This window comes from Lissotriton vulgaris, chromosome 11 (assembly GCF_964263255.1).
Source record: "Lissotriton vulgaris chromosome 11, aLisVul1.2, whole genome shotgun sequence".
Taxonomy (NCBI): Eukaryota; Metazoa; Chordata; class Amphibia; order Caudata; family Salamandridae; genus Lissotriton; species Lissotriton vulgaris.
Genome location: NC_141699.1, coordinates 315,160,823 through 315,176,738, shown reverse-complemented (window position 1 = coordinate 315,176,738; position 15,916 = coordinate 315,160,823).

Below are 15,916 nucleotides of genomic sequence, written 5' to 3'. Positions count from 1 at the left end.
CACTGTGCCTTCCCAATCGAGACCAGGTATCCACATTCTCGCCGATTGACCCAACTACCACCAGTGCCTAATACTTTAGCTGCTAATGATTGCTTTAAGTCCTGGATATTCCTCCCCACAACCTAATTTCACTCTGGATGGTACGCAGAGGAGTACCGCAGTGGAACACCCAAACTTCCCATGGCTTCTTTGTAAGCCTTAGAGCTAAACGCGAGGCCACGGTCAGAATGTAATGTGCCAACTGCGTATGTCCCTATAAAAACTCACAAATCTTTGATAACAGTTCTAGCGTCAGCCAAGCACTGAGGCCATACCCATAGGAATCTCGAGCAGGAATCCACTGCAACCATAATGTATTTTTAAGACCCATCAGATTGCAGGGGGCCGCAGTGGTCCAAATAGACATACGTGAGTGGTCTGTCTGATATTTGCAATGGTGTCTGCGCTGGACGTGTTATAGTGGAGGCCTTCATCTGTTGACAGTTGTCGCGTTTTAAGACTAAGGGGAGCCGCTACGAACTTTCCTGCTACTGCTGGCGGATCTTTGGACCAACGAGGGACTTCAAGTCCCAGGAGCCTGAGTGCCTCTTCTCAACTGCCCTCACCTGTGCCTGCACCCAGCGGGGGCTACATTACACCTCGCCACTCCCGCTTCGAACTTTCCTGCTACTGCTGGTGGATCTTTGGACCAACGAGGGACTCCAAGTCCAAGGAGCCTGAGTGCCTCTTTTCAATCGCCCTCACGTGTGTCCGCACCCAGCGGGGGCTAAATTTACACCTCGCCGCTCTCGCTTTGCGGGAGCCGCTTCAAACTTTCCTGCTACTGCTGGCAGATCTTTGGAACAACAAGGGACTCCAAGTCCCAGGAGCCTGAGTGCCTCTTCTCAACCGCCCTCACCTGTGCCTGCACCCAGCGGGGGCTACATTACACCTCGCCGCCCCCGTTTTGCAGGAGCAGCTTCAAACTTTCCTGCTACTGCTGGCGGATCTGTGGACCAACTAGGGACTCCAAGTCCCAGGAGCCTGAGTGCCTCTTCTCAACCACCCTCACCTGTGCCTGCACCCAGCGGGGGCTACATTACACCTCGCCGCTCCCGCTTCGTGGAACACGTGCGGGCGCGCAGCGGGCGGGCCCGTCTGAGCCTTTCAGAGACCAGATAAGGCCGGACTGGGCCCCCCCTCTAAACTTGCTTACGTCGCAAGGTTAGTCTTGTTAAATGTAATATTCTTAATATCCGTTACCTGCTAACCCTTGTTGACTACTGGGCTTACAATGATGAGTAAGCGTGATGGAAGGAGGTTAGACGCTCCTAAGGGGGGCAGTATAGCGGGGACACTAGATCAGTTTATAATAAGGGCAACCTCTGTGCTTGAAAAGGAGATAGCGGTAACAGAGCGCCGTTTGTCCCTGGATCCGCAATTAACCAAAAGATCATATTTAGCTCTAATTGCCACAGCTCTCTCTCCGGTTAATTCTGCCGTAAATACAACAACGGCCACGATTAACAATGAAGATAGCGGTTCTGTGTCCACATCAGCATGCTTATTGGAGAGCATAGCAAAATCTCCAGTACCTGTAACAAAAACTGCTACCAGTATACCTCTACGTACGTCAGCCAGATCTTTGCAAAAAAAAAAAACAACACTAATCAATCTATTCCTGACCCTGCAGTCAAATGGAAGAGAGGAGGTGGCCCTCAGAGGCCTATAACAGCGAAAGCGCCCAGGATTAATAAAAACAGAAGATGTGCCCTAGCAGACGAGCAAAGTATATTAGACAATCAAGCTCCGATCCCCCCCGGATTTTGATTTTGTAGCTATGGGTGGCCATAACACAAATTCTAACGAAGAAATGTGGAGAAGGCTCAAAAATCTTCTGTCAACCTTACTATCTCCTATTACTTATAGACTGAGACAGATCGAATATCGCTTAACTACTGCTGAATCCCAGGCCAAGTCAAGCATTTCAGCTCTTGAGGGTCTTTCTGCTTAACTCAAGCCCACTTCTGTGACCTTAAACAGCAAACCAGGGAATACAGGGCAAGTCTTGGTTACAGCAAAATCCAAGCCCTTGAGTTTTCAAGCAATCAAACCTACTGCTCTTGGGCCTCAAATAGATTTAGTTGCAATAACTCAGAAAAACTCAGTCCCTTTGGACAAGCACGATGCAGCATTAGGGAACTTGTCAAACGAGTTTGCCCAATTGATTTTGAGCTCTTCTGGTGATAACAGAGTGGAGGCGAAAACCGCCCTAAACAAAGACTCTAATTGTGGAACCTGCCCTTTAGCTATTCAACCTGCCCTATCTACTCGCATACAAGGATCTGGAGGCTCGGTACAGAACGCTCTGCAAGCCAATCCCCGGAATCTCCATCTTCTCCGGCAGCTGCCCCCCTAGTGGTTGTTTTGGCAAACATCCCACCGCTACGGGCAATCCAAAAATGCTTTCGAAGAAGGAGTGTTTAAAATTTGGTATAACTCCGAGATTCACTGACTCTGAGGGGACTGGGGCGGTGCCCAGCTCTGCTGGCCACAAGTCGTCCAGCATGAGTTCCTGTCTTTTTCCCAGAAACATTAGCTCTGTCTTTCCCGGGTTTAATTGAAGGCAGGATTCTGCCATCCAGTTTGCAATAGCCAGCATTCCTTGTGCGAAACGCGCTCTTTCCTCTGCCAGATTTTTCCCAATAGGGAAAATCAGTTGAGTGTCGTCTGCATATGAGACGACCTCAAACCCATACTGCCGCACTTTTCTGGCTAGTGGAGCCATATATACATTGAAGAAGGTCGGGCTTAAGCACGAGCCCTGTGGGACCCCTCTCTCCAACAGGTATTTGGAAGATCTGAGAGGGCCCATCATAACCTGTTGTTTTCTGTTAGCCAGGAAGTGGACCAGCCACTTCAGTGCCAGATCCCCGATTCCGCAATCCTGCAGCCTCTCCGCCAGCCGTTGATGTGACACAGTATCAAATGCTTCGGAGAGGTCCAGAAGAAAAAGCATCACGGATCCCTCTCCGTCCAGCGTTCGCCTGATGGAATCCGTGACTGCCAAAATGGCAGTCTCTGTACTAAATCCCGTCCGAAAGCCGGACTGCGATGTGTCCAGGATGTTATTGGATTCCAGATACTGGCTCAATTGAGTGTTAATGTGTGCCTCCAGTATCTTTGCCAGCAGAGGGAGTAGTGATATTGGCCTATAGTTGCTCAGGACTGCGGGATCTGCTGAAGGTTTTTTAAGGATACCGCGCACGTGGGCTTCCTTCCACGTCATGGGAATGTAGCCGCTGGCCATCGAGGAGTTAAAGATCTCCTGAATAGCCGGCGCACAGCTGGTTGCAATCAAGGCCATGACATATGGCGGGCAAGTGTCACTCGGGGATCCTGACTTTGATGTTTGGAGAAGACGAATGACATCCTGCCGGGTAATAGGCTCAAACTGGTTGAGGCCATTTCCCGGCACCACAATATGGGCACAAGGTTCAACTAGGCTGGTGCTTTTATTTTTAGGAAAGTTCTCATATATCAGGGAGATTTTATCCTTGAAGTAGGAGGCTAACGCCTCACAGAGCTCCTGTGTTTCTATTGGTTGTTGTATGCAGGCCTGCAGGGAAGTGAAGCCCTTCACAATATCAAACAATGTCTTTACAGAATTCCCTGCCTGTTCTATTTGCATTTGGATGTATATTCATCTGGCCGATTTGATATTGTGGTGGTAGCCTGCTAGAGCTTTTTTATAGGTCCTTTTGTCCCCCACGTTTTTGAATCGTCTCCATTGTCTATCCAAAGTTTTACAGGAGGATTTTTCAGTTTTTAGAGCCCGTGAGTACCAGGGTGCTGAGACTCGGCTAGGCCTAGGCTTGGTGTTCTTTTCCGGGATAACCACGTCCAGTGTCTGAGTCAGAGCCCGGTTAAAATTGGCCAGTAGCGCCTCCGTATCGTGGTCCCCTGATTCCTTTACCTGATTCTCAAAGATCTGAAACTTTCCCTCAAATGCTTCTACAGTAAGTTTCTGCCAAGGTCTGGCTCTCTGAGGTTTTTTTAGTCTGGGTGGTTGCTCCTGTTCATATTTCATTTCCTCTGGGCAGCTGAAAGAGATCAATAATGATCTGTCCAGGTCAGAGGCTGAGCATCCGCAACTACTAGGGTTTCATTATTCGAAAATATCATGTCCAATGTATGTCCAGCTGTGTGTATAGGGCCGAGGCCGGATTGTCCCAGACCCATGTCTCATAGTCCTGAAAGCAGCTGCGCCACTTCCAGATCCTGGGTGGCTTCTCTATGATAGTTAAAATCTCCCAAAAGTATAAAACTCCTGGAGGCTACGACCTGTGCGGCAATAAACTCTGTCACAAGGTTGACAAAGTTTGATTTTGTACTAGGTGGACGGTACAAAAGTGCGCCCTGCCAGGTCTTGGTAGGGGAGATGCTGACCCTAAAAAGACCTATCTCTAGCTTCTCATTCCTAACCGTGTCTAGCCATTGGACCTTTACATTCTCTTTAAATGCAATGGCAATTCTCCCTCCCACTTTCCCCGCTCTGTCCAAGTGGATAAGGTTATAGCCATCCGGAATCGCAATATTAATTGCCGGGGTTTCAGCCAAGTTTCTGTCAGGAAACATATGTCTGGGGAAAGCGAATATAAAATATCCCAAATTTGAATAGCATGTTTTATCAGTGAGCAAACAAGGCATAAAATGTAGCTTGATCCTTCATAAGTTGCAGCGGGGGCGATCTCCCCTAATTCGCATTGACTCCTAAAAGCCCTGCACCCTACTGGCCCTTCTAAGATATTTGGTAGAATAGTGGAACAGATGGGGGTTTTCTCTTGGTTGTTTAGGGCCCTCTTTCCGATGCCACGTAGCGCTTTACTCATGTAAGTCAAAGGGTCGGTGCCCAATTGGCCTGCATTACCGTCCCCCATCGTGGCCCGGCGCAGACGGGCGCAGACGGGCTTGCCTTTGGCACGCCTTCGGCGCGCCATCGGCGTGCCCGCTGCGCGCGTTCCCTACGCGTCTGGTGTGAGGTATCATTTCATCCCGGAAGTCAATTGTTGTATCTCGCCAATGACTGGCCCGCTAACCCATCTTTCTAGCAAGATGGCGCCCACTATTAGCGCTAAGGAAAGAAACTGCAACAATTATGCCCCAATGAAGCAGAGAGCATGTAAATCTGCACTGCCCGCAATTCTTAAAAGCAAGTATCAGGTGAGTGGAACATAAAGTAACAATACAGTAAAATTTAAAATAAGCGTCTGGATTCCCGGCTTTCCGCCTCAGGAATCAAATTAGGATGCGCGCGAGCCTGCAGCCTGGTCTTTTATCCCGGAAGTCAGGTGTTGTATCTCGCCAATGACTGGCCCGCTAACCAGTTTTTCTAGCAAGATGGCACCCACTATTAGAGCTAAGGAAAGAAACTGCAACAATTATGCCCCAATGAAGCAGAGAGCATGTAAATCTGCCCTGCCCACAATTCTTAAAAGCTAGTATCAGGCGAGTTGAACATAAAGTAACAATACAGTGAAATTTAAAATAAGTGTCTGGATTCCCGGCTTTCCGCCTCAGGAATCAAACTAGGATGGCATTGTTGCATTGTCCATCATTCCGTATAGGTGACTCTTCAAACATGATAAGCCTTTCTGTTTGAACTTACTGTATGGCAGCAAGAGGAGGGTGTCGTCTACCTAGGATCCCACGAGGCCTCCTATTCAGTATCAGCCACATAGTGTGGTTTTATCAGATCAATGGAGACAAATCTTTTCTCCTTATTACCAGCAAGAGATGGCAGAAGTACAGTTCTTGTTCCTTCGACTGCCAGGACAGGTACAGGCTTTCTGTATGATGGCCTAAATTTTTTTTTGTCCACTATCTGTCCTCTGACCAGATCCCTGACTTTAGGGACCCATACAGGTCTTGCCATTACTGACTTGATTTGCTCAGTGGCTGTCCACTTTACTTGCACATTGCTCCGTATTGCCCTGGATTCATTCAGATCCTTTAAAACAGCCAAACGTTTATTGATGTCAAAAGGTTTTTCATCCGCCACTGTGCCTTCCCAATCGAGATCAGGTACCCACATTCTCGCCGATTGACCCAACTACCCCAGTGCCTAATATTTTAGCTGCTAATGATTGCTTTAAGTCCTGGATATTCCTCCCCACAACCTAATTTCACTCTGGATGGTACGCAGAGGAGTACCGCAGTGGAACACCCAAACTTCCCATGGCTTCTTTGTAAGCCTTAGAGCTAAACGCGAGGCCACGGTCAGAATGTAATGTGCCAACTGCGTATGTCCCTATAAAGACTCACAAATCTTTGATAACAGTTCGAGCGTCAGCCAAGCACTGAGGCCATACCCATAGGAATCTCGAGCAGGAATCCACTGCAACCATAATGTATTTTTAAGCCGATCAGATTGCAGGGGGCCGCAGTGGTCCAAATAGACATACGTGAGTGGTCTGTCTGATATTTGCAATGGTGTCTGCGCTGGACGTGTTATAGTGGAGGCCTTCATCTGTTGACAGTTGTCGCATTTTAAGACTAAGGGGAGCCGCTTCGAACTTTCCTGCTACTGCTGGCGGATCTTTGGACCAACGAGGGACTTTAAGTCCCAGGAGCCTGAGTGCCTCTTCTCAACCGCCCTTACCTGTGCCTGCAACCAGCGGAGGCTACATTACACCTCGCCACTCCCGCTTCGAACTTTCCTGCTACTGCTGGTGGATCTTTGGACCAACGAGGGACTCCAAGTCCTAGGAGCCTGAGTGCCTCTTTTCAACCGCCCTCACCTGTGTCTGCACCCAGTGGGGGCTACATTACACCTCGCCGCTCTCGCTTTGCGGGAGCCGCTTCAAACTTTCCTGCTACTGCTGGCAGATCTTTGGAACAACGAGGGACTCCAAGTCCCAGGAGCCTGAGTGCCTCTTCTCAACCACCCTCACCTGTGCCTGCACCCAGCGGGGGTTACATTACACCTCGCCGCCCCCGTTTTGCAGGAGCAGCTTCAAACTTTCCTGCTACTGCTGGCAGATCTTTGGAACAACAAGGGACTCCAAGTCCCAGGAGCCTGAGTGCCTCTTCTCAACCACCCTCACCTGTGCCTGCACCCAGCGGGGGCTATATTACACCTCGCCGCTCCCGCTTCACGGAACACGTGCGGGCGGGCCCGTCTGAGCCCGTCAGAGACCAGATAAGGCCGGACCGGGCCCCCCCTCTAAACTTGCTTACGTCGCAAGGTTAGTCTTGTTAAATGTAATATTCTTAATATCCGTTACCTGCTAACCCTTGTTGACTACTGGGCTTACAATGATGAGTAAGCGTGATGGAAGGAGGTTAGATGCTCCTAAGGGGGGCAGTATAGCGGGGACACTAGATCAGTTTATAATAAGGGCAACCTCTTGCTTGAAAAGGAGATAGCGATAACACAGCGCTGTTTGTCCCTGGATCCGCAATTAACCAAAAGATCATATTTAGCTCTAATTGCCACAGCTCTCTCTCCGGTTAATTCTTCCGTAAATACAACAACGGCCACGATTAACAATGAAGATAGCGGTTCTGTGTCCACATCAGCATGCTTATTGGAGAGCATAGCAAAATCTCCAGTACCTGTAACAAAAACTGCTACCAGTATACCTCTACGCACGTCAGCCAGATCTTTGCAAAAAAAAAAAAACAACACTAATCAATCTATTCCTGACCCTGCAGTCAAATGGAAGAAAGGAGGTGGCCCTCAGAGGCCTATAACAGCGAAAGCGCCCAGGATTAATAAAAACAGAAGATGTGCCCTAGCAGACGAACAAAGTATGTTAGACAATCAAGCTCCGATCCCCCCCGGATTTTGATTTTGTAGCTATGAGTGGCCATAGCACGAATTCTATCAAAGAAATGTGGAGAAGGCTCGAAAATCTTCTGTCAACCTTACTATCTCCTATTACTTATAGACTGAGCCAGATCGAATATCGCTTAACTACTGCTGAATCCCAGGCCAAGTCAAGCACTTCAGCTCTTGAGGGTCTTTCTGCTTAACTCAAGCCCACTTCTGTGACCTTAAACAGCAAACCAGGGAATACAGGGCCAGTCTTGGTTACAGCAAAATCCAAGCCCTTAAGTTTTCAAGCAATCAAACCTACTGCTCTTGGGCCTCAAATAGATTTAGTTGCAATAACTCAGAAAAACTCAGTCCCTTTGGACAAGCACGATGCAGCATTAGGGAACTTGTCAAGCGAGTTTGCCCAATTGATTTTGAGCTCTTCTGGTGATGACAGTGTGGAGGCGAAAACCGCCCTAAACAAAGACTCTAATTGTGGAACCTGCCCTTTAGCTAGTCAACCTGCCCTATCTACTCGCATACAAGGATCTGGAGGCTTGGTACAAAATGCTCTGCAAGCCAATCCCCGTAATCTCCATCTTCTCCGGCAGCTGCCCCCCTAGTGGTTGTTTTGGCGAACATCCCACCGCTATGGGCAATGCAGACTGAAACGACAGACCAACTTCTGCTAAAAGCTTTGCACTGGTTTAACAACCGACTAAAGGACGTTGGGATCTGGGAGGAGGGTGTTGATAAACATATGATTATGGCCAGAAAAACCTTGTGGATTGGCTATTCGAGGAAGGAAGGGAATGGTGATTGTGTAATTGTTAATTTTAATAATGTACATATAACTAGATTTCTATTGGATAATCTGGGAGTGATGGAAGTCAGATTTATGGACAAGGTGTGTATCTTACCGTTAGGGTTGTCCTATAGACCTGGGCCCCATTCTTCAAATATGCTGAATTCCCATGGGGGGAATAGGCAATATGGGGCACCCAAAAGACAAGCACATAGACCATCAGAGGTTCCCCTGACTAACAGATTCACCCCATTATCTGATTTAAATCTATGCGATTGACTTCTCCCTTCCACTCTGACCTGGGATAAGCATTCCGATAGTTCACCTATTCCCCCTCTAAGTGCAACAAAGGGACTCCAAAATGCAGAAGCTGAGTGACCGGTTAGCTTGGAATCCGTACCATGTGCTGCAAAACCTGAAGGTATAACCCCCCCCCAAATCTCTCTGCTATCTTGGAACATTGCCGGTCTATTGTCAAAAACTCTGTCACCTGATTGGTCATGTTTTATTGAGGGGTATGATTTAATTGCCCTTCAAGAGACATGGTCAGTAGATATGTCCATCGACCAAGTTATCTGGCTTTTGGCAAAGCGGCAATAGGAAAGGGGAGACCAAGTGGGGGATTGATTATATGGGCCAAGCAACATACATTGTTCCAAGTAGAGGAATTGCTTATAGATAGCCCAAATATTCTTGCCATAAAAATTTGTGTTGATGGAGAGCTTGATTTTATATTCTTCAACATATATGCAAGAGGGATTGTGGGAGGGAAAGCGTCACCAACCATCGCCCACCTGGATACAATTATAAACGATTTATATGGCCCAAATATCCTGGTGATTGCAGGTAATTTCAACTGCACATTTGAGCCACTAGGCTTAGACGATTATAGCCTTACAATGGAGGAAGATCAGAGTTGGGGGATACCATCCCTATTGCTGCCACCAATTAACAAATGGACTGAGGCGGCGTTACAATTAAAAAGCATGTCCCTTGGAAGGGGGTTAAGGGCTATAAATGGAAGATCCCCCTCAGATATGGAAGGCACTAATACTTTTTCTAAGGGGATTATAAGCAGCAGAATAGACTACATACTCATTAGTTTAGAGCTTTGGCCTAGACTCGTGGATATGCTGCTACACCAAAGACTGGAGAGTGATCACGATCCGCTGGTACTAACATTGGTTAGGAAGGGATTGGATCCCACAATGGCAGCCATGGAAATAGCAGTAGGAGAAGTGATCATGTCTCAAGATTGTCGACAGCTGAAATGGGCAGTGGTTTCAGACGATGAAACCACTGTAGCACAGATTAAGGCAATGGTTGAAGAAACAATATTACTATTTGGCTCTTTAGACACCTCTGATAATTTTTTTATGGCTCACAAGAAAGCGCATGAAGAGACCAGTTAGGCACACTATAAAAAAAATCGGCCAACTGGTATAATGAGGCTTGTAAAGCTGCATTTAAGCAACTTTCGACTGCAATCAGGGATGGGACTTCCCAAGAGGTCAAACTAGCAAGGGCAAACTATAAAAAAGTACAACTAAAGGCAAAGAAGGATTTTGTATGAGGAAAGATGGGTGTCCTTAACTAATGCTAGGAACAGGAAATACTGGACTCAATTCTGGCAATTAGTAAAGTGGGGCAGTGGTACGATTGGGCCCATTCCAGTGAAAAAAGAACCTCCTGAACTTTGGGTGGAATACTACCATGTCCAATTTGCTTCCTCGCCGAGCGGAGTAATCGTTTATCCTCAGGTCATTAGTGAGGCAGTTTTAACATTTGATAAAGGGGAGATAGGAAGGGTCTTGGAAGGGGTTTCAGCGGGGAGGGCTCCGGGCCTGGACTCTATCCCGGCTAATATCTTTAAAGAAGGTAAAAGGAACTGGACCAAGTATATTTTTGTCATTATTAATGCCATTGCCAGGGGCGCGCAGTTACCTAATACCTGGCGTGGGGCGGAAATTATTCCCATATATTAAAATGATGACCGTGACAATCCTAGCAACTATAGGCCAATAAGCCTAATTGACACCATGCAGAAAATAGTTGATAGACTTGTGCTAGGTAGAATTAATGAATGGATAGTGGACCAGGATGTATTATCTACCTATCGAGTGGGTTTTCGATCCCACGTCAGTACCATTGACCAAGTCTTCAGATTCATGCTGATATATTGGAGTACAGTGATTCTTGCGGGGGGAAGTCTATACGCAGCATTTGTTGACCTAAAATCAGCATTTGACTTGTTCCCCCGCCATAAGTTGTGGGACGCACTAAAGGAGGCTGGGATGCCCCCTGAAATCTTAAGCTTTGTGATTCGACTGCATGAGGCAGATTATGTCCAAGTTAGGTGGGGACAGCAGGGTGAATTGACAGATCGTTTCCCAGTAAATAAGGGTGTGCGGCAAGGATGTGTCCTGGACCCTACCCTTTTCTCTTTGTTTATAAATAAGATTATCTTGTATTATACCAACTTTCCTACAGATGCTGCAACTCTTTACGGTTCAAGGGTTCCTCTTTTAATGTTTGCAGACGACACTCTAATTTTATCTAAAACTCAATCTGGTCTGCAACGGGCCCTTGACAGATATACAGAGTTCTGCAACGACCATGAACTTGTAGTAAATGTTGACAAAATCAAATTTACGGTGATGCATAAATACAAACTCATCAAAGGCAGAGTAGTAATGAATGAAGTGCTTTTGGAGCAAATGGATACCTTTACCTATTTAGGAGTGATTATGGGTAGGAAGATTAACTGGATCCCACAGCTAGATGTTCTAGTTCTCAGGCACAACCAGCTAGCAGGAACCCTACTTAAAGAATATAGACTTTCAAATACTAAACCGGTGGGTCCGGCCTTATCAATTTATAACGGTTTGATTGGAGCTTCTATAATATATGGTGCAGAACTATGTGGGTGTGAAAATTTATCACCCCTAGTCCTTGCGCAAAAAAAGTTTCTGAGATCACTGACTACCCTGCCCCAATCAACCCCCATCAAGCCCCTGTTGTCAGATTTAGGCTGTCTTTCTATAAATGAGGTTGCAGGATTCAGACCCTTAGCCTACTGGAGGAGGATCTGGACCACACCAGAATTGCCGTCTTACGCCAATGCCCTTATGTATATTAGACAAGCCGACCTGTCCTCAAATATTAAATGGCTGCAGAAGATCAAGAGTAATTTGTTCGATATGGGGCACTGCCACTTGTGGGAAGATCCAATAGGGAATTTATTTCCCAGTAAAAATGGGTATAAAGAACTCTATTGGGTTATGATTACTAGGAAGACCCTGTCGACGGTGAGCAGTAGTTTGCTCACAGGCATCTTCCTGGAGCACAAGCTTGTGACGGAAGTAGAAGCCTACTGGAACTTGATTACAAAACCTGGTGATAGGAAACTATACCACCAATTTAGAGTAGGCACTCTACTGTTAAGACCTTTTACTGCAAAATCGAATAAGGCTTTAGATATCAATTGCCCTTCATGCCCATTACACGAAGAGTCATTAATCCTTGTACTCTTTGTGTGTCCACCTTACAAGGGCCCTCTTCGCAGGTGGCTTAAGCCACTGTGTTCCAATCTTGGTACCAGATCGTGTATGACAACTTAGCGTATTCTGGTATTGAACATCCATACACTTACATTGTTATCGCTATGGTGAAATTTCTTAGTTGGTCTTAGGCATTGAGAAGGAAAAACTTGGAGGCTGGTTCGGGTATTGCATGTGTTGCATGATTATGCCCCTGGCAAAGAAGTCTCCCCTGGACGTATTTTATGAAAAGGTTTTCAGGGTATATAATACATTATATTTATTTATATAGTTCATAATTGCTAGGAACATTCAATAATGTTGATGTTAAATTTGCGAGTATTGCATATTTTTAGGATGATATATTTTTATGTGACACTTTTATGATTGAAATTATCGAATAAAGACTAATTGAACTGAACTGAACTGACTAAGGGGCCGATTTCGATCTCAGTCGGTAAGCCCTCTGAGACGTGTCAGTAACCTTACCTTACAGCCGAATCGTACCAGGAGCGGGACCGTCCGGACGGTGAAGTACGATGCGGAAAAGTGCCAAGTTCCCGACCGACACGTACGCTCCGACTCCATCCACATTTTCCGCCCGAGCCTGACCCGTAAACACCCAGTTTGCGTTGCACTGCTCCATAAACACAGCTACTTCCAGCCGGTCAAGTACGATGCGTAGTTCCTACGTTCCGGACAGGTCGCCACGTACAGCATGTCTCAGCACCCGGAAGAGCTGCATATCAGCTATGAATCGCGCTACTAACACAATCCACGGTTTTGAAATAGAGCAGCTAGCAACGGATCGAGACGGAGCAAAATGAATCCAATTACGCAGGTCATACCAGTCCAGTACATATATGACCGGATCAGGAACAGACGCGGACGGCGCAGGCGGTGAGACGGACACCCACCATACAAACATATGACCCACACATGCCAAATGTCACACACACCCAGGGGCTCCAGACCCAGTCCACCAGCAACAGGCCTCCTCAGGAAACCCATGGCCAACACCACTGCCACATCAGCCATAGGGGCATGTTGCCTATCACTTTTGCCACCCAAGCCATATGTGTCATGTTGCCTATCACTAATGCCACCCCATCCATATGTGTCATTTTGCCTATCAATAATGCCACCCCACCCATATATGTCATGTTGCCTATCACTGATGCCACCCCTCCCATAGGGGCATGTTGCCTATCACTAATGCCACCCCACCCATATGTGCCATGTTACCTATCACAAATGCCACCCCACCCATATGTGTCATGTTGCCTATCACTGATGCCACCCCACCCACAGGGGTATGCTGCCTAACACTGATGCCACCCCACCCATAGGGGCATGTTGCCTATCACTGATGCCACCCCACTCATATGTGTCATGTTGCCTATCACTAATGCCACCCCATCCATATGTGTAATGTTGCCTATCACTGATGCCACCCCACCCATAGGGGTATGTTGCCTATCACCAATGCCATCCCACCCATAGGCAAAAACAACAGTTGATGGACAGAATGCAGAACAATGTCATACATTCACCCCAGTATAGAGATCTGGGCCTAAATCCATCGTTTTTTGCACTCCACACCACCCCAGTTCAGACATGGCCATATGCAAATCAGCCTTGACCCTGTGCCTCATGGGAACAGTCCAGCCCGAACTGCCAAGCCATGTCGTCCCTGGACCAGAATCAAGCATCCTAGGACCGGTTTCTGCCTATCAGCCGTCATCAGCCAGGATAGCTTGACTCCATTGGTGTGGAGAGCACAGGACTCACGTCTGAGCATACCCATCCCACTCGGGGTGACAAATGCAAAAACAACAGTTGATGGACAGAATGCAGAACAATGTCATACATTCACCGCAGTACAGAGATCTGGGCCTAAATCCATTGCTTTTCTGCACTCCACACCACCCCAGTTCAGACATGGCCATATGCAAAACAGTCTTGACCCTGTGCCTCATGGGAACAGTCCAGCCCGAACTGCCAAGCCATGTCTTCCCTGGACCAGAATCAAGCATCCTAGGACCGGTTTCTGGCTATCAGCCGTCATCAGCCAGGATAGCTTGACTCCAGTGGTGTGGAGAGCACGGGACTCACATCTGAGCATACTCGTCCCACTCGGGGTGACAAATGCAAAAACAACAGTTGATGGACAGAATGCAGAACAATGTCATACATTCACCCCAGTATAGAGATCTGGGCCTAAATCCATCTTTTTTTGCAGCCCGAACTGCCAAGCCATGTCTTCCCTGGACCAGAATCAAGCATCCTAGGACCGGTTTCTGCCTATCAGCCGTCATCAGCCAGGATAGCTTGACTCCAGTGGTGTGGAGAGCACGGGACTCACGTCTGAGCATACCCGTCCCATTCGGGGTGACAAATGCAAAAACAACAGTTGATGGACAGAATGCAGAACAATGTCATACATTCACCGCAGTACAGAGATCTGGGCCTAAATCCATTGCTTTTCTGTACTCCACACCACCCCAGTTCAGACATGGCCATATGCAAAACAGCCTTGACCCTGTGCCTCATGGGTGTGTGTCACCCATAGGTTGGATGATATGCCACACATCCATCAAACATCAACCACAGGTATGTCAGCCAAATACATTTTCCCACAACATCATGCCAACAGTGTGTAGTGTCTGACAAATACCCCCAACAGTGAATTTATGACACAAAATGTAACTACCATCACATGTGTGACCAACAGCAGAGTGTGGTCTACACAAGTCAAGCTTCGCAATAGCACTGGGCCAATGTGTTAAAAACTCCCATCAGTGGGTACATCCAATGTAAAATGTGTGGACACAAACTGGAGCTAAAGTTGAGCATTGTGGCAAAGGGTCTAATCCCCCATCATCACAGTGACCTCAAGGTAAGTGTCATCATGGAAATAGCAGCACATGCCAAACATTATGTATGATTCCTGGTCATGTCAGCACAACACTTGTTCAGTCAACCATCATTTACCACCCAATGTAGGCACTGGTTACATCTGCCTCGGTACAGTAGTGCCCCTTAAGTCACCTGCACATACACAATATATATGTCTAGCAAGTTGCACCGAGAACACAGTTGACTTAACACCAATGATGCCCACACCTGCATGTATAGTGGAGATAGGCCAACAGTCAGGGAAAGTGACAAATTGTACAATGTGAAGCACATCATATGTGCGTGGGTGCAAGCCACAGATGTGGCCATGCTAATGAAATGTTAACATCCCTGTGCTAAATTAGTTAATCATGACACACTCAGTCAGCTGCAAAGGATGACATGGATACCAACCTGAACAGGATACATATCTCATGGTCCTTATGGAGTACATCACATCAACACCTCAGTATCAGACATTTTTAAATCCTGCATCATCACAGCAAGGTCAGGGTAAACAGCATCAACATAATGTACAGCTAAATCAAATGAACAAGGATAACAAAAAATGCTTTATTCAGCAAATTCAAAGCTGAAAGGGAAAATCCTAATTAAAATTAAGTCCGATTTCCTCTCAAAATACAAAGTCCAATGAGGGTGTGAGTGACACCTGTCACCCGTTGCTTGCCTGCACTGCTAAGGACTGGGGAAATCCACTCTGAGGGGTATACATGGGGCAGGCCAGGCACCGCAGGGACAGGATCAGGGGTCATCAGAAGAAGGCTGTGAAGGGGTGGTGGGTGCAGGAGAGTCAGTGGCAACTGCCGTGGGGGTGTCTGACATGGTTTGTGCCGTCACAACTGTGGGGCACAACTC